At 41.4% G+C, this 22601-nt stretch overlaps 5 non-coding genes across 5 annotated transcripts; 3 read left to right on the top strand and 2 right to left on the bottom strand.

Annotated features, from left to right (window-relative positions):
- The first annotated feature begins 1644 nt into the window (after positions 1-1644).
- TRNAK-UUU (transfer RNA lysine (anticodon UUU)) lies at positions 1645-1733 on the top strand. Its single transcript is given in 2 exon segments — positions 1645-1681; positions 1698-1733. It is a non-coding gene; the product is annotated as a tRNA-Lys (tRNA).
- Positions 1734-10918: 9185 nt separating this feature from the next.
- On the bottom strand, positions 10919-11002 carry TRNAS-UGA (transfer RNA serine (anticodon UGA)). Its single transcript is given in 2 exon segments — positions 10919-10954; positions 10966-11002. It is a non-coding gene; the product is annotated as a tRNA-Ser (tRNA).
- Positions 11003-14742: 3740 nt separating this feature from the next.
- Positions 14743-14827, top strand: TRNAQ-CUG (transfer RNA glutamine (anticodon CUG)). Its single transcript is given in 2 exon segments — positions 14743-14770; positions 14774-14827. It is a non-coding gene; the product is annotated as a tRNA-Gln (tRNA).
- Positions 14828-17106: 2279 nt separating this feature from the next.
- Positions 17107-17189, bottom strand: TRNAS-UGA (transfer RNA serine (anticodon UGA)). The gene is given in 2 exon segments: positions 17107-17142; positions 17153-17189. It is a non-coding gene; the product is annotated as a tRNA-Ser (tRNA).
- A 2964-nt stretch (positions 17190-20153) lies between these two features.
- TRNAP-UGG (transfer RNA proline (anticodon UGG)) lies at positions 20154-20237 on the top strand. Its single transcript is given in 2 exon segments — positions 20154-20190; positions 20202-20237. It is a non-coding gene; the product is annotated as a tRNA-Pro (tRNA).
- Positions 20238-22601: the final 2364 nt, after the last annotated feature.

The raw sequence follows: 22601 nt of genomic DNA on the forward strand, positions 1-22601 counted from the left end.
TTCTAGGACAATACTTTTACAAGCATTACCTTTATTGGTATATGTAATCAATCTAATTTGAAAATATAACTTACCCATAGTGTATTTAAGTTTCTCTAAATATTGTTTATTTCTCCCCCTTATGTATCAGCTCGCTAGCTCAGTTGGTAGAGCGTTACAATTCACACATGCATCTTTCGTAAAGGTCGCACGTGCGAGCTACAAACTTTTTAATACGAGCTCCACCTCTCCATGTCAGAGTTTTCCTTTTTACGAGTCCCCTCACCTCAGGAGAAGGACAAGAACACAACAGTAACGTCGTTCTTTCCCTCCTATTGATTTCACTTCAAATCATCGATATCGTCTCTCTAGCTACAACCGTCACAAAACAAATATTGATTAAAAGTCTCTGCCTACGGTGCATTCCTAACGCCTGGCTTATCGCTTCATCCCTATAGGAATGTCTGTCACCAGTCATGGCTAAAGATTCACTAAATGAACTGAGGTCATAACCACATATGCGCATATTGATTACTAACAATAGCTTGAGTACTCTAAAGACGCCACAACATTGTTCCCTGGAATCTCAGTATGGCTGAAGATCCGTTGAAACCATGCAGAACTCTCTTGTCGGTGCAAGAAGTTCAGCAAGTGTTGGACTGGCGTCCTTAAGTAGACGTTATCCGTTGTCTTCCCCGATTGGATGATCTATAACACTCCTTGTGCTTGTGTGAATCATGACTACCCCGTGCCAAGCAGAAAAACCGTAATATAGGGTCTTGGGTATGGCAACAAGCTTCGCCTGTAGAGTGGAGTTGCCGTCACTCATTTTCCATGGCGCAGTCACCCCATCTCCGATTACAAAAGCCGCGTCACATCTTCGTGTGATGGGGTCCACTGAGCCGTCAGTATAGTACGATAAGCTCGCTATAGGTGGGTGGGGGGTGGTGATGGGCCGTATGACATCAAGGACCATGGGCCACAATAGTGCTACGTCGCAGTGAGCTTTCCTCCTGGTGAGGTGGAAGAGTTGGAAGTTGGGACAGGGAGATTGCCACGGGGGAAGAGGGTATAGTCTGGATGAGGTTTGTCCAGAGGTCGACTACGAACCAGTTTCCAGAGTTCGAAGGCGCTGAACACACTCAAAACATGGGCCTTCCAGGACTGATCAGTGGGGTCGCCCTCGACGTCTAGGGAACTAAGAAGGGAGGCCATGACTTCACTCTCCCTTGTTGCCGGTAAGAAATCTTACGAGAAGATACAAGATGGACGGGAGTTATTCCCGACAGATTTCTCCACATGAAGAACGCACATATGAACGCACGCAGTGATTCACTGTTTCGAAGTGGTAAAGATTGTACGAAAGAGACGAGGAAGGCAAATGCTATACAGTATATTATCTGAGAAATAAAATAGCATTGTAATTGTTTATCTGCTGTGATTTTTATTCAGAATAAATTCCATACGAAAGACTAGATGTCGAGAACGATAAAAGAAGTGTAAGTACATACACACTAGGAAAAATTACACGTTATACCTCGCAAATGAAGGTGTGTTCGTGTGTATGTATGCGTGCGCGTGTGTTTTGTATTAGCATGTATTCACATAGGTATACTATACACCCATGTTTAATTCTTAACTGTAAGTATGACGCTACATCAATATAGCTCGTTAGCTCAGTCGGTAGAGCGTTGTGTCTTTAATTGCCTTTGGCAATTCCGCAAAGGTCGCAGGTTCGAGTCCTGCACGAGCTAATTTTATTTTTCTTGAGATGGCTATCCCGTCTTTCCTTTATTTTTGGAGTGGAATTTCTTGTTAACAAGGAGGACCCTGTTGCAAGGTCAGGGATTTGAATGGGTATTATTTTCCATTTTTTTTTAAAGGTGTACGAGACTTATAACGTGTAGTAATGAGGAGCTTACATCTCACACTCCACTCCTCCATTACGTCATGAGGTCATGTTCGTATGTGTGAACCGATTAGGAACCTTAAATTTAGGTGGAGAAATTTCTCAAACTACAGTTCAGGATTCTAGTAGAGGAACATCTTTAGGATTTTAGAACAAATGTTTGTTCCAGCACAAAACCACCTTAACTTCAATTTGGAAGTGGTAGGCGGGATCTTCGTCAAGGGATGCAAACACAATCATGGGCACCCGGTGGATTTAACGTGAGAGGTAGTCATTCTAAGGCAGACCCATTTGGCAAGTAGGTATAAGTGTCTTGGCGAAAGAAAGTGTAAATCATGGAGATGTTGCATATTGTAGCTTGCCAATTTATGTATAGTGATTCTAAGGCAGACCCATTTGACAGGGACAAAAATGGGACAGGGAATTTCTAACATACATACAATTACACTATCAACAATATAAAGCAGTTTTCCAACGTACGCGCATGTGTACACGTATACAATCTCTGATTCGTGGAATATAGAAGAAGAAAATTAAAGTCCAAGAAGAAAAAAGAATGAAGGTTTTAAGTACCGTCGAGGTGCATAGGCCTCGTAGATAAGGAAGCACAAAGTGCCCTAGGGTCCTCTTTCTCGTGGCTCATGTCTTGGCGCTGACCATCGGTAACTTCCTCCTTGTCCTTGCCAAGGACATGGGTAGAGGACCCTGGAAGTATCGGGCTGACGAAGAGGCCTAGCTTCAGAAAGATGGTGTTTGCAGTGTCTGCGAAGTCCCGGCCGAACCCTACAGGACACCGGCACTGTACCAGGTGCCGCGTCTGTATGGGGCACTTTGACCGCCACTTGTGCGTATTCACATTGTGTCTAGGGGTTACAGCTACCCACACATTATGGGTATATCCTTTTCAAGTTCGGCTCTCCATGGCCTCACTGTCGGTGTCTCCATCATCCACAAGGCTGTAAGAGTAAGCGTAGCCCTCGGATCAATCATCAGGCGACAAGCGCTCCTCCTTCTCTTCTCCGTCACCCAATGACTTCTTTTGGTGTTTCCAACACTCAACCACCTCACCCGCCTGCAAACTAAAGAACCCTGTTAGGACCGATAGCACAGGAAGGTCCTTACTTTTCGGTCCCCTGACCTCTACAATATTCTCCTCCAAAGGGAACTAGAAGACATTGAAGTAGCGCGCCAAGCACAAGAGGCTGAACGTTGGGGCTCCAACACAGAGGAGTTTGAAATCGTATCAGAGGGAAGACAAGGTAAGAACCGGCCTCCACCGGTTCAAGCAAGGACCTGTCGCATCCCATAGAGTGCCACGCCAGAGTGCCACCGAAGAGGAAGTTTGATACCCTAGGGGAAGTCCTGGGTGTGGGTGGGGTCATGGGGGATTCCCCTAAAGTGTCAGCCTTATCATCGAGTTTATTACATTTGTTCGTTGACAATAGGCTGCTGTGTTCCGTTTTATTGTTTCAGATCATCATTTCTGGGACGATACTTTTAGTCATTAGATTTTAATTACATCTGTTATCAATCTAATTTAAAAAATATAACTCATCCATAGTGTAGTTAAGTAACACTGAATATAATTAATTTTTCGTTAAAATATATTTGGTCGCTAGCTCAGTCGTAGAGCATTAGGTATCCCAAAAGCAAGTTTCGTTAAAAGTTGCAGGTTCGAGTCCTGTGTGGGGAAATGTTCCTTTTTTATACAAGTCCCACCTCCCCATGTCAGGTGTCCTCTTTACGAGGCCGCCCTCCTCAGGGGAGGAAAGAGGACGCGACAGCAACGGTCTTCTTTCCCACTATTTACACTTCAAACTATTGACATCGTCTCTTTAACTATAACCGTCACAGAATAAATAGTATTCAAAAGTCTTTGCCTACATTCCTAACGCCTGATTCATCGCTTCCTCCCTAGGTGTTGCAATATCCGTCACCAATCATCACAAAAGAAAATGGAAAAGAACATTGCTTATGAAAGAAAACGAGGTTGGAAGTGGATGACTATATGACGATGAAAACACTCAGGAGATGCCTAGGATTTTAATATCAGAAATATTGACAAAATGCTTAATGTAAAAAATCAAGTTCACCCTGTGAATCCAAGCGTCTCACTTATCAAGACTTTGACATCAATGTCAATAACACTCACTGAGACTGTATCACGACTGCCCTTTGCCCAGCAAAGAGGGCGTGATCCAAGGCCTTGAAGATGACATCAGGATCTGTCTGTTAAGTGGATCTGCCATCACTCACTCTCCATATCGAAGTTACTCTATCGGCAGTCACAAAAGCCGCTCAACACCCTCCTGTGAGAGGATCCACAGAGTCGTTAGTGTAGTACGACGATCTGACTGGAGGGGTGGTGGACCTTACGGCCTGGAGGACTATGGGTCGTAATCGTGCAGGGAAAGAAGTGTCGCTTTGTGGATTAAGAAAACTAACGCTCTGTAACCGGTGGTAGAGAATGTAAAGCCTTTTCGTGATTTCTTGGTTTGTTGTACTGAAGAGATATTTACAGTATGAGGACAAAGTCGCTCATATATATATGTGAATATGCCTGTCTTTGCATATTTGGTGTAGGTTAACAGTTAGATCACAGGTTTGGGATTTATACAGTATTATCTATGTGCTCGTACCTTCCAATTGATCTATTTAGTATTAGTGAATGTATCATGAAATGATGTATGGTTTGCAGTTATAATTATGTAGTTTGGTATGTATAAGGAAATGGTTCTCTAAATGTCTTTCTAGGATACTTGGTAATGAGTTGTTACGGCTTGTAATGCTAAAATAATGCTGATGAACACTTATGGCGCATTGATCCCTTCATAGCATGATGTTTGTTTGGCCAGTTGTCATAACATGCACATTTCCACAAAGATGATCTTCTTTATCTTATCGGTGGAGACTTGACTATACATGGTTCTGATACTGTGATATTGACAGGGTCCTCCTTATAAAGAATAAAATCCACAAAATAAATAGATGAATAAATAAATATATAAATAGATAAAATAAAATAAAGGAAAGACGGGAGAGCCATGTCAGGAAAAATAGATCTAGCTCGTACAGGACTCGAGCCTGCGACCTTGGCGAGATTGCCGATGGCAATGAGAAAGCACAACGCTCTGCCGACTGAGCTAACGAACTATTAGACAATGTGTCAATACTTACGTTTATAAATAAGTAAAATTTAAAATAGGTGTATAGAATACGTGAATACATATACACGAACACACATTCTTTTGCGAAGCATAAAGCGTAATATTTCCTAGTGTGTATGTACTTTCACTTATTTTATTGTTCCTGAGACCTATTTTTTCTTATGAAATCTACTTTGGATAAAAATCACAGCAGACAAATAATAACAACAACGCTATTTTATATCTAAACGAATATACTGTGCAGTTTTTGCATTCTTCTCTTTCGTACGTTCTTTACCACTTCAACCACCCCGCGAGCCCCTCCGTATCCAAGTCATCCCGTATGAGCCTGACATATCAACAGTGAATCAGTGCGTGCGTTCGTATGTGCGTTCTTTATGTGGAACGAACTGTGACGGGAATAACTTCCGACCACCTTATTTCTTCTCGTCCGATTTGTGACCGGCCCAAGAGAGAATGAATTCAAGGCCTCCTTTCTGAGTGCCCTGGACGTCGAGGACGCAGATGAGGTGACCGCGCCATGGAAAATGAGTGACGGCAACTCCGCTTTACAGACGAAGCATGTTGCCATCTCCAGGGCTCTGTAATACGCTATCTCTGCTGGGCAGGTCGTAGTCGTGATTTATACAGGCACAAGGAGTGTTATTAAGATCATCCAATCGGGGAAGACAACGGATAACGTCTACTTAAGTGCTAACACAGATCTACGTTCATGACAAATATGTTGAGCGGTAGGAATCACCAACTTGATGTAATGTTTCTAATACTGTCACTGAAAACAAGATAATCACCTCAGGTATTTGTATTCTATTGAGATAAGTTTCACCCCTCATGTAGCTGAACGTGGAGTCTGCTTGATGACGAATTTATTTTCACGAAATATGAAAGACTAATGTATATCTATGGTAAAGGAGTCAAGCCAGTCTAGTCACCTGGCAAAAGATGCAACAACTAGATAGGATAAAACCAATGTTTCCTTGAACGTTTACCAAAACTGCCGTATGCAGGCCTTCACAGATACCGTTTTTGTGAATACATGTTGCAAGATGATTGAAGGAAATATTCAATCCATTAGATGTCCAGCGTGCACACGCACTCATGCACGGATTTTACCTACATCACACCAGATCATGACCTCTGCAGAGAACTGTCGCGGGACCACCTCTTGTGTCGGACCTCACCGTGGTCATTTCGGCCGAGCGCGGAAGGATTCCTGTGTACGGAATTGCCAACTGCAAGTCGTCATACGACCGGTATAATTTTAATATATATTCCATGCTTGTGTAGATTTATAACCTATGCGTGAATACGGAGTGTCCATACTCAGTTCATGTACTGTACATAGAAGTAAACAGTATATAATAGAGAATAAATTATATATATATATAATATATATATATATATGTATATATATATATATATATATATATAGATATATATTAATTTTCTTTCTAATGTTTTCAATTCTCCTCACTATAGTTCTGACTTTGGGAGGATGAGCATAAACGAGCTGTCCAAAGTTATCCATTTTAATAACACACAAGTTGACGTTTCGACTTCAAGGAGTCATTCTCAAAATAATAAATTACAAATCAACACAACACAATCGAACAGGCACAGAACAACTACATTTTCACAGAATGGACAAGGCATATACCTTATAAACAAGTTCTAAGGTGACATGGAAAGGCTTACATTAGTGTGTGGGCCGTCGACCTGACCCGAGCTGATCTTCTCAGAGGTGAGGGAGGGGGAGTCGGGGCAGTAGGCAATGCGAGAGGGGTGGACACAATCCCACTGTTGGTGGGATTAGTTCTCACATGTCTTGAAGAACTATTGAATAAGGAAATGGCAGTTACCATATTAGACTGAATATTAATGGTAGGAGCCCATTCCCTATTATACATAGGCTCTAACATTTTTAATTCTCTAACATATTTACATTGTGTAACTACTTCTGTGTTGTTAACAATGGTTCCTCTATCAAGTGTAGACTGGTGCTCGAGCTGAAAATTATTTCTTATAGCTTCCTGTAGGAGATGGAGTGTTAGGCAACGGCTGAGACTACAAGTCGTAAACCCAATGTATGCACATTAGTGGAGCACGCAGTCTCCATAATTACAGTTAAATTTGTACACAACATTAGTTTTTGACAGAGTCCTAGACTTGCCAGACAAATATATTTTCAGCACTAAGGAGGAAGTGCGAGGGTTCTTATAAAAAATCACCATTCGTAAGACATGGCTGTCATCCATCGGTTTTCAATTTCTAAAGACGATGTCTTTAATACGTTTTTCATCTTCCCGGTACGAACTGCTATAAATATTTTGGTAGAAAACTGTGATTTTGTTTTGCTGACGCAAAGAGTAATCAGAGGCACGACAGTCTAGCAAGTATTTAGTAATTTGATCAAAGTCTGTGTCAGAATAACTAACATCTGACGTATGTGATGAAGTTCGGCATGCAGCAGATGCCAAGAAGAACAAACCTTAATTTCCCGCCTCCCGTATGTCTTGATTACCCCTCTCTTGTAATCTTGTGTGCACTCACCCTTACCATCCATGCATTTACCCGTGTTGGTGGGCTTGCGGTAAATGGAGGTAATAAAAACATCTGAAGAACCATCTACCATTACATCGAGGAATGGGAGTCTGTTGTTCTTATTCAACTCCACAGTAAATGTTTTTAATCCAGAAACAACTTGAATGTTAGATCTGAGTTCCTGGAGTAACTGTAGGTAATCTACACTCACACACACACACACACACACACACACACACACACACACACACAAAATGTAATCAACATACCTACGATACAAAATTGGTTTGGTATGGAGGTCTTTTATAGCTTCTTCTTCAACATGGGCCATGAAAGCCTGTAAAAAATCACAAAGAAGGTAACCCTTCAAGGCCCATTATTTCTCAAATTCCCACCTAAACGCTTAAACCAAATTCTCGCCCCTTACATCCCCACCACTTACTCAAATCCATAGATAAATTCATTGGCATTTTAAGAATCAATAGGCCTACTGGCATCATGGCTTCGCTGGATGCGGATAGCTTCTTCTCTAATGTCCCCCTCTTCAGAACTATTGATATTATTCTTAACTTTGTTTACCGCCACTCAGTGCTCCCTCCCCCTATAAACTGCCTGAGTACATTTGAAAGATATGCTCCTGGGGTTGCTATGGGATCACCTTTAGAGGTTCTCTTTGCCCAGGCTTTCATAGCCCATGTTGAAGAAGCTATAAAAACCTCCATACCAAACCAATTTTGTATCGTAGGTATGTCGATTACATTTTTGTATGTGTAGATGACCTTTCTCTGCCTCATCTTGTCTGCAAAATTCCTGCTTCTGTCTTTTGGTCACTTTTTTCTGTTGGCGCCATTGTGGAGTCTATCCTGAATGGCCTCTGCCTCAATCTTTAGTTGCTCAACTTCTTTCTTCCACTGCTCCATCTTCCTTTGCAATGCCTACACATTCTCTGAATGTTTTGATTTTCTGTAAGTCCTCTGACTCACAAGGTGTGGAAAGACAGCCAGCGTTTTGAATACTCTCGGAGCATAGGGAGATGAGTTTATATATGTTTTTATTCGGCAGGCCATCTCCTCTATTAGGTATTTGGTTGCACTGCATTTATGCGGGGTGAAAAGGTCTCCTAAGGAGAAGGCAAGTATCGTGCTGTAGGCGTCGTCCAGCAACCCAACAACCATGGGCTGTTGTCAAATTTGCCTGAAGCTCCCCTCCCCTCTCCGGCCCTGCGACTCTTGATGACGTGAGCTTTCGTCCTCCGACCTCGACATTGTGAGATTACTTCCCTCTTCTGAGTCTCCCTCACTCAATAGACCACCACCCACGTTCATTTCCATCACATTCCTCTCATCCTCCACAGTCTTCACATCTTCTCCCAGTTGACCGCTCCTCTCCTCCGTAAGTTGTTACTCGCTCCGATTTCTGCGTTTCTCTCCTTTTTTCCAGTTCGTGGACCTTCTTCCACCTTTGACGCATGCGCAATATCTGCAATTTTGCTGCACAGACACGCAAAGACACCATGGTTTTCTGGCCACCTCGGGTGGTATTCCTAGTTCTTGGGTTTCATAAATTAACGATACTAACACCATCAAACCCCACTTGTGCCAGCCCTCTGTGATATCATAATTCCATATATTTGACATTTTCTGTTCGTCACCTGGTTTGCCAGTACTCAATTCTCAAATGATAGTTCACAACTTTTTTCTCATGTTTGTCTGATAGAACACGTGAGAGAAAGAGAAATAAATAAAAAGCATTTGTATAAGAGGTGTGAGAGAGGGAAGTGCCCGGGATTGAAATTCCACAGATACTATGAGAGGGGCAGCTAGAGAAAGAGAGCCAGAGCGTGAGGAGTTTCGAGGATATATGAGTATGACTACTACTACTATTACTATTACTTTTTTTCCCCTATTTTTTGAAAAAGACTTCTATCTTCGTGGAATTGTGTGGTGATAGCAGCCAGGATCTGTCTTCAACAGACAAAGTTCATTGACCCCGCTCTTGCCAATAACTAAGGTTGACTACCCTTTACATTTTACATGATTCAACTTTAATGAAGCCTAATACAGTTCTTTTATCTTATTTTCTACTACAGTGTGCTTAAAATCGGAGTTTTGTATTGTGTTGATTTAGGGGGTGGGGACCTGGTGCTTCTTAGGCATAGGAAAGCTGATCTTAGGAGTGAGAATGATAGTCTATATCTTATCCACGCTACATTACTGCTATTTGGTTGTTGTTTCCTTTCTGCCATCGACTTTGCCAGCCAAGCGTAGAATGCCCTTGCCCTTGGACACATCCCTCCTAAAGTCGTGAAGGTTATCGGAGTGATTTAGCCCAAGGTCTAAGTAAACAGGTCTAACCGCTGGAGCAGTTCTGCGCAGCTTCTGACGTCTTTTGGATGCGTCCATTTTCTCTTTGTGATACACTGAAGAAAACTGTGAAACGCCAAGGAAGACAGGAACTATAATATTTTATATATATTATATATATATCATATATCATATATATTATATATATATATTATATATCATATATATTATATATTCATATATATAGACAGGAACTATAATATTTTATATATATTTATATATATATTTTATATAATATTTGTCAGAATATAACTAATTGAGTGGAGCGGTGCGAGCGAAGGCGACGTCATTTTCGAACGACGGACCAGCTTCAACTGACAGCTATAGGACCCGCTAACCCCACTTTGAACAGCCAGGTGACGTTCACGGGCCCGCTGCGCCAACTCCCTCGAAATTCGGTCGGAAGTGGTTAGACCTTATATTCTTAGATCTTGATTTAGCCCTGGTCCACATTCTGTATACGCTCCTTGTACATCCTGATTTTTTGTATTCTCAATTCTCAGTAGTGAGACGCTTCAACAGTTAGATTATTGTAACAGGGGGCCATTGGATCAAATATTCGTATGTCAAAGAAGGCCAGTTGTCCCCGTGTCGAGAGACCTGTTCTTTTTCCTCCTTTTCCTCCTCCTCCTCTTCCTCCTACTACTACTACTATTTTTTACGTGATTGTTCACATATAAACGACCTACTTCCGATAGTTTTAATAATCATATAGTCATCCACTTCCAATCTCGTGTTCTTTAACTAGGAAAGTTCAATTCCGTTTTCTCTTATGTCATGATAATTGACGGTTCTTGCAGCGTCTGGGGAGGAAGGGATGAGTCAGGCGTTTGGAATGCAAACAAAGACTTTTATACTCAATATTTGTTTTGCAACGGTTGTAGCTAAAGAAACGATATCTCGGCTCCATCTTAAAGTGGGTAGTCTTGAGATCGGTACTCGTAAGAAGTAAAGATATGTAGCTCGCACAGGACTCGAACCTGCGACCTTTGCGTAGTTGGAATGATTCAAGCACAACGCTCTGCCTACTGAGCTAGCGAGCTCACGGTCAAGAGGGATATTTTATTTATATTTAAACTAGCTTACGCTGTGTCTGAGTTATACAGGTTCAGATTAAGATATATGATAGATACAAACAAGACGTAATACATGTAAAAGTATCGTCCTAGAATAAAGCAGAATATAACAGCCTGACGACAACGAAAAAATGCAATAAATTCGAAGATGAGGTGAGACTTTGGGAGGGTTGGGAGCTTATAACCCCCGCCTGTTTACAGACAACTACATCCAAATCCACACACACACACACACACACACACACACACACACACACACACACACACACACACACACACACACACACACACACACACATACATCTTACCAACACTCCTAAGTCTTCATCCTCCTTCAACATTTTAATTCAGTCATTTCCCATTTTATAGTATAGTGGTGACCTTTACACGCTTCTACTCATTCCCAGTATGTTGTACTTCTTTGAGCTGAGATACCTTATCTCAAGGTCAAGTACCTGGGAACCAGTGCCAGCGATAGAAAGGAATTAGAAGTAAACGCACGAATATCTGTAGGAAACAAAAAGTCTACTATGCCCTGTCATTTATAATGAAGAGTGGGATTGTTAGAAGAACTAAGCTATAGTCTGTGCGCTACAACAAGTCCGTTCAGAGTGTGGCGTACGTTATACCAAATTAAACTTAGTGACTATAGCTTAGTCTTTCTGTTTAATCCTAGAAATTTATACTCATTATACCATTCAAATTTTTTATTATATGCAGGATATAAGAAAATACATAAGAACATAGATGGGAAATAATAGAGAAAGAGGCACTAAAGTTGATTTGGTACGACGAATGCAACACCCTAAACGGACTCCTTGGAGCGCACAGACTATAGTTTAGTTCTTCTGCTAATAGCCCCACTCTTCATTACAGATGACGGGGCATAGTGGACTTTGTTTCCTACAGAATTTCGTTTGTTTACTTTTAATTTTAATTAATTTCTCTCTCTGACAATGGTTCCCAGGTACTTGAGCTTGAGATAAGGTAATTGAACATATTATCAGCACAAAGAAGTACAGTACAACATTTTGGGAATAAGTAGGAGCGTGTAAAGGTCACCACTATACTTTTAAATGGGAAATGACTATATCAGAAAGCTGAAGGAGGATAAATACTAGGGAGTGTATGTAAAGGAATAGCACAGCTAAATATATAAATAAAACTACAGGGTATCCTTAATAATTGTTGATCAACATGAAAATATAATTACACTTGGTGGACGTACGTGTGTGTGTGTGTGTGTGTGTGTGTGTGTGTGTGTGTGTGTGTGCGTGTGTGTGTGTGTGTATAGATTTGGATGTAGTTTTCAGTAGACAGGTGGGGGTTATAAACCCCCACCCCCACCCTCCTAAAATGTCACCTCAATTTCCAATTTATTCCATTTTTTCGTTGTCATCAGGCTGTTATGTTCTTCATTATTGTTTCAGTTCATCCATTCTAGGACGATACTTTAGCATGTATAACGTCTTGTTTGTATCTATCATATATCTTAGTCTGAACCTGTATAACTCAGACACGGTGTAAGTTACTGTAAATCTAAGTAAAGTAACTGCCAACAATATGTGCTCGCTAGCTCAGTCGGCAGAGCGTTGTCCATGATTCTTTCATATTCGCAAAGGTCGCAGGTTCGAGTCCTGTGCGAGCTACAAGTTTTATTTCTTACGATCACCGATCTCGAGACCACCATTGCCAAGACAGCGACGTCCTTCTTTTCCACCATTTATTTTTCATTTCATATCATTGACATCGTCTCTTTAGATACAAACGTCGCAAAACAAATATTGAGTAAACGTCTCTGCCTACATTCCAAACGCCTGAGTCATCTGTTCCACCCCCAGACATAAGAGAAAATTGAATTGAACATTCCTAACTAAAGAAAACAAAATTGGAAGTGGATGACTATATGATTATGAAAACCCTCGGATGTAGGTCGTTTATATGTGAACAACCACATAAAAGATAGTAGTAGTAGTAGTAGTAGTAATAGTAGTGGTAGTATAATAGTAGGAAAAAGAGGAGGAGGAGGAGGAGGTAGGAGGAGGAGGAGGAGGAGGAGTGGGAGGAGGAGGTTGACTGCTTCCAGCACACAATTCCAAGAGGATGGATGTAGTTAAAAAAAAAAAAAAAAAAAAAAAAAGGGAGTAGTAGTACTAGTAGTACTACTCATACATACTCTCGAAACTCCTCATGCCCTGGCTCTCTTTCTCTAGCTGCTCATCTTATAGTATCTGTAATTTCAGTCCCGGGCACCCCGTCTCTCACCCCTCTTATCCAAATGCTTTTTATCTATTTCTCCCTCACGAGTTCTCTCAGACAGGCATGAGAGAAAAGTTGTGAACTATCATTTGAGAATTGAGTGGTGGCCAAAAAAAACCAGTTGACGAACATTAAATGCCAATTACAAGGAATTATATGACAGAGGTTATTCTCTTGGGCTGGTACAGTTGGGGACTGGTGGTATTAGGATCTTCAGTTAGGGGGAACGCCAAGCCGAAATATATATATATATATATATATATATATATATATATATATATATATATATATATATATATATATAAAACACAAACGCACACCTAAACACACAAACCGAGTTATCAGGGGGAAAGTCTAAGGTATAGTCCCGCCACGTTTTCATACACAACATGTCTGATATTGCTTTGTGCATCTTTTATTCCACAAAAAATTACAAAAAAAAAATAAAACATTATACACTGCACAAAGAAATAGCATTATTCGAATAACTCTCTATAACACTAGATGCGATGCTCTATATTGGATACGTATCCGATATCTATCCGAGAGCCCAACTTTTCCCATAGATCTCAGAGAACGATCCGATATTTCAGTTGAGTATCCGGGGGCACCAAAGTGTGGAATTTATCCGATATTTGAAGTATTTGGTTCCGAGTTAAGCGGGGTTTAACGTATGGGAAGCGCACTTGCTTTCCAAATTCAACAGAGATGTCGAACAACCTGAATATGCACGCACGCACACACACACACACACACACACACACACACACACACACACACGAAGAGTAGAAACCCGGGAGGGTTATGATAACAGGGCAAAAGTTGCTAAGCTTGTATTGATTATGAGCGTGTTTGTTAGTTTGTATGTGCGTGTGTATGCGGGCACCTACTGGGGATGTGTGTGAGCGCGCGCGCGTGTGTATGTGAACGAATCTAAATATAATCATGACTGCATAGACGTATTGTTCATGTTCGACCATGCCTGAATAGATATAGACGCATTTGTTTGACCGATCATGTATGTTTTCTCGTGCATTGGGGAAGAGTGGTGGGAAGTCGATTGCCTCACCAGTATTATCTCCATAACTTGCAAGGAACTGTACTTTTTCGCCGTCATTACGCTTTGCTGAGTTCTAAAGTTGGAGGTCACCTTTTCTGGGGTAATTATGATCTAATAAATATCATCTGATTTTAGAACCCTCAGCATTATTAATCTACACTCTCTCTCTCTCTCTCTCTCTCTCTCTCTCTCTCTCTCTCTCTCACACACACACACACACACACACACACACATACACACAGACACACACACACACACACAGACACACACACATGTATATATATATATATATATATATATATATATATAATATATATATATATCTATATCACAGCCAATGTATAACCAAGTTAGATTAAGTATAATACAACTAACATCTCTTTATGCCAGCTCGCTAGCTCAGTTGGTAGAGCGTTACATATGCCGACTCTGAACAATCGTAAAGGCCACAGGTTCGAGTCCTGTGCGAGCTATAACTCTTTTCTTGACCATTTGCCTTTTCCTCGCCATTCCCTCTTGCAAAGTTTTCCTCCCCTTTTCCAGATTATACAGCCAAGGGGAGGGCGAGGGACACGAGAGGAAGGTCATTCTCTCTTTCAATGATTTGTCTTCATATCAAATTATCGACACTGTCCGTTTAGCTTCAGGCGTCATAGACCAATTATTAATTGTGTTTCTCTGGTTCCACTGTTCACGCTGACTCACTGGCTCCTTGCCCAGTGTTTTTGTTTCTGCTCCTTGTCTTTCTGTACGGCTATGAGACATGAACTGACTTGGAGAGGCGTTCTGACGTCTTTAGTATAAAGTACCTTCGGAGGACTATTGGGTATGGTCATAGTACGAGGTTTCACCACACTTTTATATGTGTGTGTTGGGGAGTGACAGTGTCACGCCTTGGGGATGGTAGCGCCTTTAACGTGCGACATGACTTCAGTCCATTACGAGGACTTCACAATGGTGACGGGCCTTCAGCACGTTGATGTTGATGCTCTTGTCAGCTGCACTGGCAAAGGATTACAAGACACCCTGCATGCCGCTGTAGAGATCTACACAAGAATAGGGTTGGTCGCAAACCCCCAGCAAAGCTAAGTCCCTCTGTCAAGATGACAACCCTTTTGATCCCGTACCTATTTTCCACACTGTTCGCTCACAGCTGGATGCTGGCGATAACTGTCTACCTTGCGGCTCTGAACTACGTGTGGGCTGGAACAACAAGGAAGATGTCTTGCGTCTGATCGGCTTAGCTTCCTCAGCCTCTGGTAGACAATGCAAGACTGAGGTCGAGAACTAAGTTGTTGCTCCCTCCAATTTCTGCGTTCCTCTCCTTTTCTGCAGTTCGTGGACCTTCTTCCACCTTTGACGAATGCGTATTGTCTACAATTTAGCTGCGTAGACGTGCAAAGGCAGCATGGTTTGCTGGCCACGTCGGGTGGGATTCCTAGTCCTTGGGTTCCTTAAATTGACGATGCTAACACCACCCGTCCCCACGTGTGCCAGCTCTAAAGTACAACCTCTGTGATATTATAATTCGTTACAATTAACATGTTCTGTTCATCACCTGTTTTGCCAGCACTAAATTCTCAGGTGATAGCTCACAACTTTTCTCTCATGTTTGTCTGATTGAACACGTGAGGAAAAGAGAAAGAGATAAAAAGCATTTGGATAAGAGGGGGAACAGAGGGATATCCCGGGACTGAAATTACACAGATACTATGAGAGGGGCAGCTAGAGAAAGAGAGCCAGAGCGTGAGGAGTTTCGAGGGTGAGTATGACTACTACTACTAGTGGTTTTTTTTTCTTATTTTTTGAAAACGACTTTTGTCCTCGTGGAATTGTGTGGTGAGAGCAGTCAGGATCTGTCTTCCACAGACAAAGTCCATTGACCCCGCTCTTGCCAATGACTAAGGTCGACTATCCTTTATATTTTACATGATTTCACTTTAATGAAGCCTAACACAGTTCTTTTATCCTACTTTCTACTACAGAGTGCTCAAAATGGGAGTTTTGTATGTGCGTTGATTTAGGGTGTGGGGACCTGGTACTTCTTAGTCATAGGGGAGCTGATCTTAGGAGTGACAATAATAGTCTACATCATATCGATGCTACACTACTGCTGTTTGTTTGTTATTTCTTTTCAGCCATCACTTTTGCCAGTCGAGCGTAGAATGCCTTTGCCCTTGGACCCATCCCGCCTAAAGTCGTGACGGTTATCGGAGCGAATGATCCCTAGTCCACATTCTGTATACGCCCCTCGTACATCTTGATTTTTTGTCTTTTCCATTCTCAGGAGACGCCTCAACATTTAGATTACTGTAACAGGGAGCCATTGGATCACATATATCAAAGAAGGCCAGTTGTCCTCGTGTCCAGAAACCTCTTCCTCCTATTACTACTACTATCTTTTACGTGATTGTTCACATGTAAAGGACTACTTCCGAGTTTTAATAATCATATAGTCATCCACTTCCAATCCCGTTTTCTTTAACTAGTAATGTTGAATTCCATTTTCTCTTATGGTATGATCGGTGATGGATATTGCATCATTAGAGGAGGAAGCGATTAGTCAGGCGTTTGCAATGAAGGCAGTAACTTTTAATGTATATTTGTTTTGCGACTGTTGTAGCTAAAGAGAAAATGTCGATAATTTTAAGTGAAAATAAATGGTGGGTAAGGAGAACGTTGCTGTGATGTTCTCGGCCCTGTCTTGAGGTGGGTGGTCTTGACATAGGTACTTGAAAGAAATAAAGGTTTGTAGCTCGCACAGGACTCGAACCTGTGACCTTTGCATTACTGAATGATTCAATTACGACGCTCTACCTACTGAGCTAGCGAGCTCATACTATGAGGGGATAATTCAATTATATTAACAGTAGCTTTCACCGTGTCTGTGTTATACAAGTTCGAACTAAGATTAATGATAGATGCAAACAAGAGGTAATACATGTAAAAGTATCCACCCAGAATGGATAATCTGAAACAATAATGGAGAATACAATAGACTGATGACAACGAAAAAGTGTAATAAATTCGAAGATGAGGCGATACTTTCAGAAGGGTGTGTGTGTTGGGGTGACTGGGATTATAAACCCCGCCTGTCTACAGACACCTACATCCAAATCGATCTATCTACACACACACACACACACACACACACACACACACACACACACACACACACAAACACACACACACACAAACACACACACACACACTTACACACACAGAGAGACATGCACATACATATACACACACATACAAACATACATATATATATACACAGACATGACAGTATTGAATAGACACCAAGAGAAATCGTTTAATTGATCAAATAAGCAAGTGGTACAGTTAAAGTGCTTATAAATGGTCACAATGTGAATAACTGATACTTGGTTGACATACCTTTTGCTTTTTTCAATGCAAGGACCCTTCTAGGCATGCTAGTGATTAGTTCACGCATATCATCTTGAGGAATTTCTTGCCATGTTTCCCGTAGTAATCCTAAGAGGGCTTTGAAGATGGCTTCCTGTTCTTTTTGCAAAGTTGTCTGTCTAATATGCCCCAGAAGTGTTCAATAGGGTTCATATCCGGGGACTGACCTGGCCATGGAAGTTTCCTGATCTCATTTTGTCTCAACCAATTTTGTGTTGCTTGAGCAGTGTGACAAGGAACTCCATCTTCCATAATTAGGAAGACATTTTTACTCATTCTACCACTGGAGAATATTGGAATGAGTCTTTCCTCTTATATATAAACATATTTGCCTGAATTGATGCTTGCTTGACACTCCACAAGCTCTGATCGACCATCACTCCAAATTGCACCCCACACCATTATTGAAATGCCCCCATGTTTCACTGTTGGCTGCAGTCTTTTGAGGTCAAACTCTTGACTACAGAGTCTCCAGACCCACAATCTTCCACTCTCAGAAAATAATGCGAATTGTGACTCATCAGAGAAAATGACAGTGCTCCAAAAGGCCACAGGTCTCTCCTGCATCTCAACAGCCCAATTCCTTTCTGCACTTGATATTGGCTGGATGAAGGAATGGTTTCCATCTTGTAGCTCTGCCATAGTAACCCAGCTTATGGAGATACCTGACAGGTGTTCTGGGACTAACATCAGCTTGTGCTGCTATGTTAGAGGCCTTGCAACGTGGATCCTCTTCGACATTTCTTTTGACGAGCTGCAAGGTTCATTCTGAGGGCCCGGGACGACGTGAATGAGGTTTTGTGCCATTCCTGCCCCCCTTTTGTGAATTGTACGATTACTCTATTAACAGTAGAAAGGGGTATTGACAGATTTCCAGATATTTTGCGTTAAGTCCACCTTCATGTTGACCCACAATACGACCTCGCTGAAATTCAGATAGGTCTACTGGTCCTTGGGTTTGTGGCATGCTTGATTAATCTTGTATGTAATGTGAAACATAAATCTAGGTAAATATAACATATTAGGTAGATTTTAACATTAAGCATTAAATAAGAGCAGACATGCGTTTTTCTTGGTGTCTATTGAATTCTGTCATGTCTGTATATGTATATATATATATATATTATATATATACATATATATATATATTTATATATATACATATTTATATATATATATATAAGCCGCGGGCTTCGCCCTCCCCGGCTTCGCCGGGGGCTTGGCTGCGCAAACAGCAATCGCTCGTTTTCCTCTTCCCCCTCGGCCTCGGGGCGGAACCCCAACACAGGATCCCCAACACGAAGAAGAACGCAAAGAAGAACGCGAAGAAGAACCCGAAGAACACGAAGTAGAATGCGAAGAACAACGCGAAGAAGAACGCGAAGAAGAACGCGAGGAAGAAGAACGCGAAGCAGAATGCGAAGAACGTGAAGAAAAACGCGAAGAACGCGAAGAAGAACGCAAAGAAGAAGAAGAGCGCAAAGAAGAAGAGGAAGAAGAAGAAGAACACGAAGGAGAAGAAGAAGAGGAAGAAGAAAAAGAGGAAGAAGATGCAGAGGAAGAAGAGGAAGAGGCCGAGGAGACGAGGAAGATGAGGAAGATGAGGAATAGCACCTGACCCCGACTTACCGAAGCGCTTTTTCAAGAATATTTTTAGGACAAAGTGTCACCGTAATACCACCTGTCCGCGACTTTTACATCGTTTTTAGAGGAATATTTTTATTTAGACTTATATATATATATATATATATATATATATATATATATATATATATATATAATATATATATATATATATGTATTGACTATATTATGACAAATAAGATTGAAGGTGAAAGAAGTTGACGAGGAGAAATGGGGGAATTTTACGCCTTAACGTTTCGACCCGCAGGGTCTTGATCACAAAGCTAACAACTCAAACGTAACCGGATATTTTATACACGGACGGGTCATCTTATGGGACGCTTCGGAGAGCTTGCTATTTTATCTGTGTATTATTGTATAATTAATAAACTTGTGGATTTTGCTAAACATATAAATCAGTCTCTATTGTTAATGTTGTTATTAGTTTTGATATATTCTGACTCAATTGTTATATATATTACAGGTGAAAAATGTAATGACACATTTGTCAATCACGTCGAAACCACTGTTGGAGTAGAAAAGACTGGAAACGGGGAATCTATATATTTCGATTGCAAACTGCAATCCTCTTCAGTAGATAGAATTAAGAGAGAGCGTGCTGTTTAAGTAGTACTCTTAACAAAAGAAAGGGGAACATGGGAAGATATCTCTACCCTCGGCTCACTCCGTACGTGACCTCACGTGTAAACTACTTTAAATATAAATAAAGTAACCATCAATAATGTTAGCTCGCTAGCTCAGTTGGCAGAGCGTTGCACTTGGCCCTTTCAGAATTCGCAAAGGTCGCAGGTTCGAGTCCTGTGCGAGCTATAATCCTTTATTTATTACGATCAGTGATCTCGAGACCACCCACTCCAAGACAGGACCGAGGACACCACAGCGACATCATTCTTTCCCACCATTCATTTTTCATTTCAAATCATCGACATTGTCTCTTTAGATACAACCGTCGCAAAACAAATATTGAGTAAACGTCTCTGCCTACATTCCAAACGCCTGACTTATCGGTTCCACCCCCAGACATAAGATAAAATTGAATTGAACATTCCTAACTAAAGAAAACATAATTGGAAGTGGATGACTATATGATTATGAAAACCCTCGGATGTAGGTCGTTTATATGTGAACAACCACATAAATGATAGTAGTAGTAGTAGTAATGGTAGTAAAAGTAGTGGTAGTATAATAGTAAGAAAAAGAGGAGGAGGAGGAGGAGGAGGAGGAGGCGGAGGAGGAGGAGGAGGAGGTTTCTGGAGAGGGGGACAAGTGTCTTTCTTTGACATACGAATATCTGATCTAATGGCCCCTTGTTACATTGACCTAACTCCTGAGAATGTAAAAAAAAAAAAAAAAAAAAAAAAAAAAAAATCAGGATGTACGATGAGCGTTTACAGAATGTAGATCAAGGCTCATTCACTACTTCGATAACCTTCGCAATTTCGGTCGCAAATGGTCCAAACGCAAAGCCATTCAACGCTCGTCTTGCAGACGTGATGGCAGAAAAAAAAAAAAAAAAAAAAAAAATTATATATATATATATATATATATATATATATATATATATATATATATATATATATATATAACCAAAGAGCAGTTTAGTGGCGCGGATGAGATGTAGACTATCATTCTTACTCGTAAAATCAGCTCTTCTATGCCTAAAAGTTACCAGGTCCCCACCTGCTAAATCAACACACAAAGAAAACTCCGGTTTTGAGCAGACGGTAGTAGAAAGTAGGATAAATTAATTTCTGTCTTAGAATTCATTAAAGTGAAATGGAAAAAATATAACAGGGCAGTCGACCACAGCCATTGGTGGGAGAGGGAGGGGTCAATGAACTTTGTGGGTGACAGGTCTTGACTGCTTTCAGCACACAATTCCATGAGGATGGATGTAGTTTCCAAAAAACAAGAAAATAAAAACAGTAGTACTAGTAGTAGTAGTAGTAGTACTAGTCATACATACTCACGAAACTCCTCACGCCCTGGCTCTCTTTCTCTAGCTTTTATAGTATCTGTAATTTCAGTCCCGGACACCCCGTCTCTCACCCCTCTTATCCAAATGCTTTTTATCTATTTCTCCCTCACGAGTTCTCTCAGACGGGCATGAGAGAAAAGTTGTGAATTATCATTTGAGTACTGGCAAACCAGGAGGCGATAAGAAAATGTCAATTATAAGGCGTTATAATATCACAGAGTTTGTTCTCTTGGGCTGGCACAGTTGAGACTGGTGTTTGGATCTTCAATTAGGGGGAACGCCAAGCCGAGATATATATAAAACACATACACGCACACTCACACACACAAACCGAGTTATCAGGGGAAAGTCTAAGGTTTAGTCCCGCCACGTTTTATCCACAACATATATGAAAATTACTTTGTGTACAAGGGGTGAAAGTGGCAGTAGACTGGAAGTGAGCATTAAGGGAGAGCGACTGGAGGAAGTGGATAGTTTTAGATGCTTGGGTGCAAATGTGGCAGGGAAAGGTGGAGTGAAAGTGGAGGTAGAATGTAGATTGAGAGAAGCGAGTAAATGCCTTGGTGGATTAAAGAGTGTAATGAGGAATAGACATTTGGGAATGGATGCTAAGAGGAGACTGTATGAAGGAGTGATTGTGCCAACAGCACTGTATGGGGCAGAAACATGGAACATAAGAGAAGAAGAGAGAAGGAGCTTGAATGTGTTTGAGATGAGGTGTCTGAGAAGTATGATGGGGGTTACTAGGTTAGATAGAGTGAGAAATGAGGAGGTGAGGAGGAGAACTGGGGTGGAAAAGGAGCTGGGAGATAGGGTTGATGAAAGAGTATTAGGATGGTTTGGACACATGGAAAGAATGAGTGAAGAAAGACTAGTAAAAGAGGTGTGGAAGGCAGATGTGGAGGGAGTGAACATGAGGGGAGGTCCTAGGATGAGGTGGATGGATGGGGTGAAGGGGGCTTTGGGGAAGAGGGGAATGTCTGTTGAGGAAGGACGGGAGAGGACAGAAGACAGGGGTGAATGGAGAATGGTTGTATATGGATGAGTTTGTGATTGCATGAGGTGGAATGGGCGGGTGGATGGGGGGTGAGGTAGTATGTGTGAGCAAAATTTGACGCAGCCCGAAGGGATTTCTCCCCGTCCTCTCATTTTATGCAATGGGGGACGGAGAGGGGGTCGCCGATTAGATGAAGCGG

The sequence above is a fragment of the Oratosquilla oratoria genome, chromosome 9 (assembly GCF_046742065.1).
Source record: "Oratosquilla oratoria isolate Oo_2021 chromosome 9, ASM4674206v1, whole genome shotgun sequence".
Lineage (NCBI taxonomy): Eukaryota > Metazoa > Arthropoda > Malacostraca > Stomatopoda > Squillidae > Oratosquilla > Oratosquilla oratoria.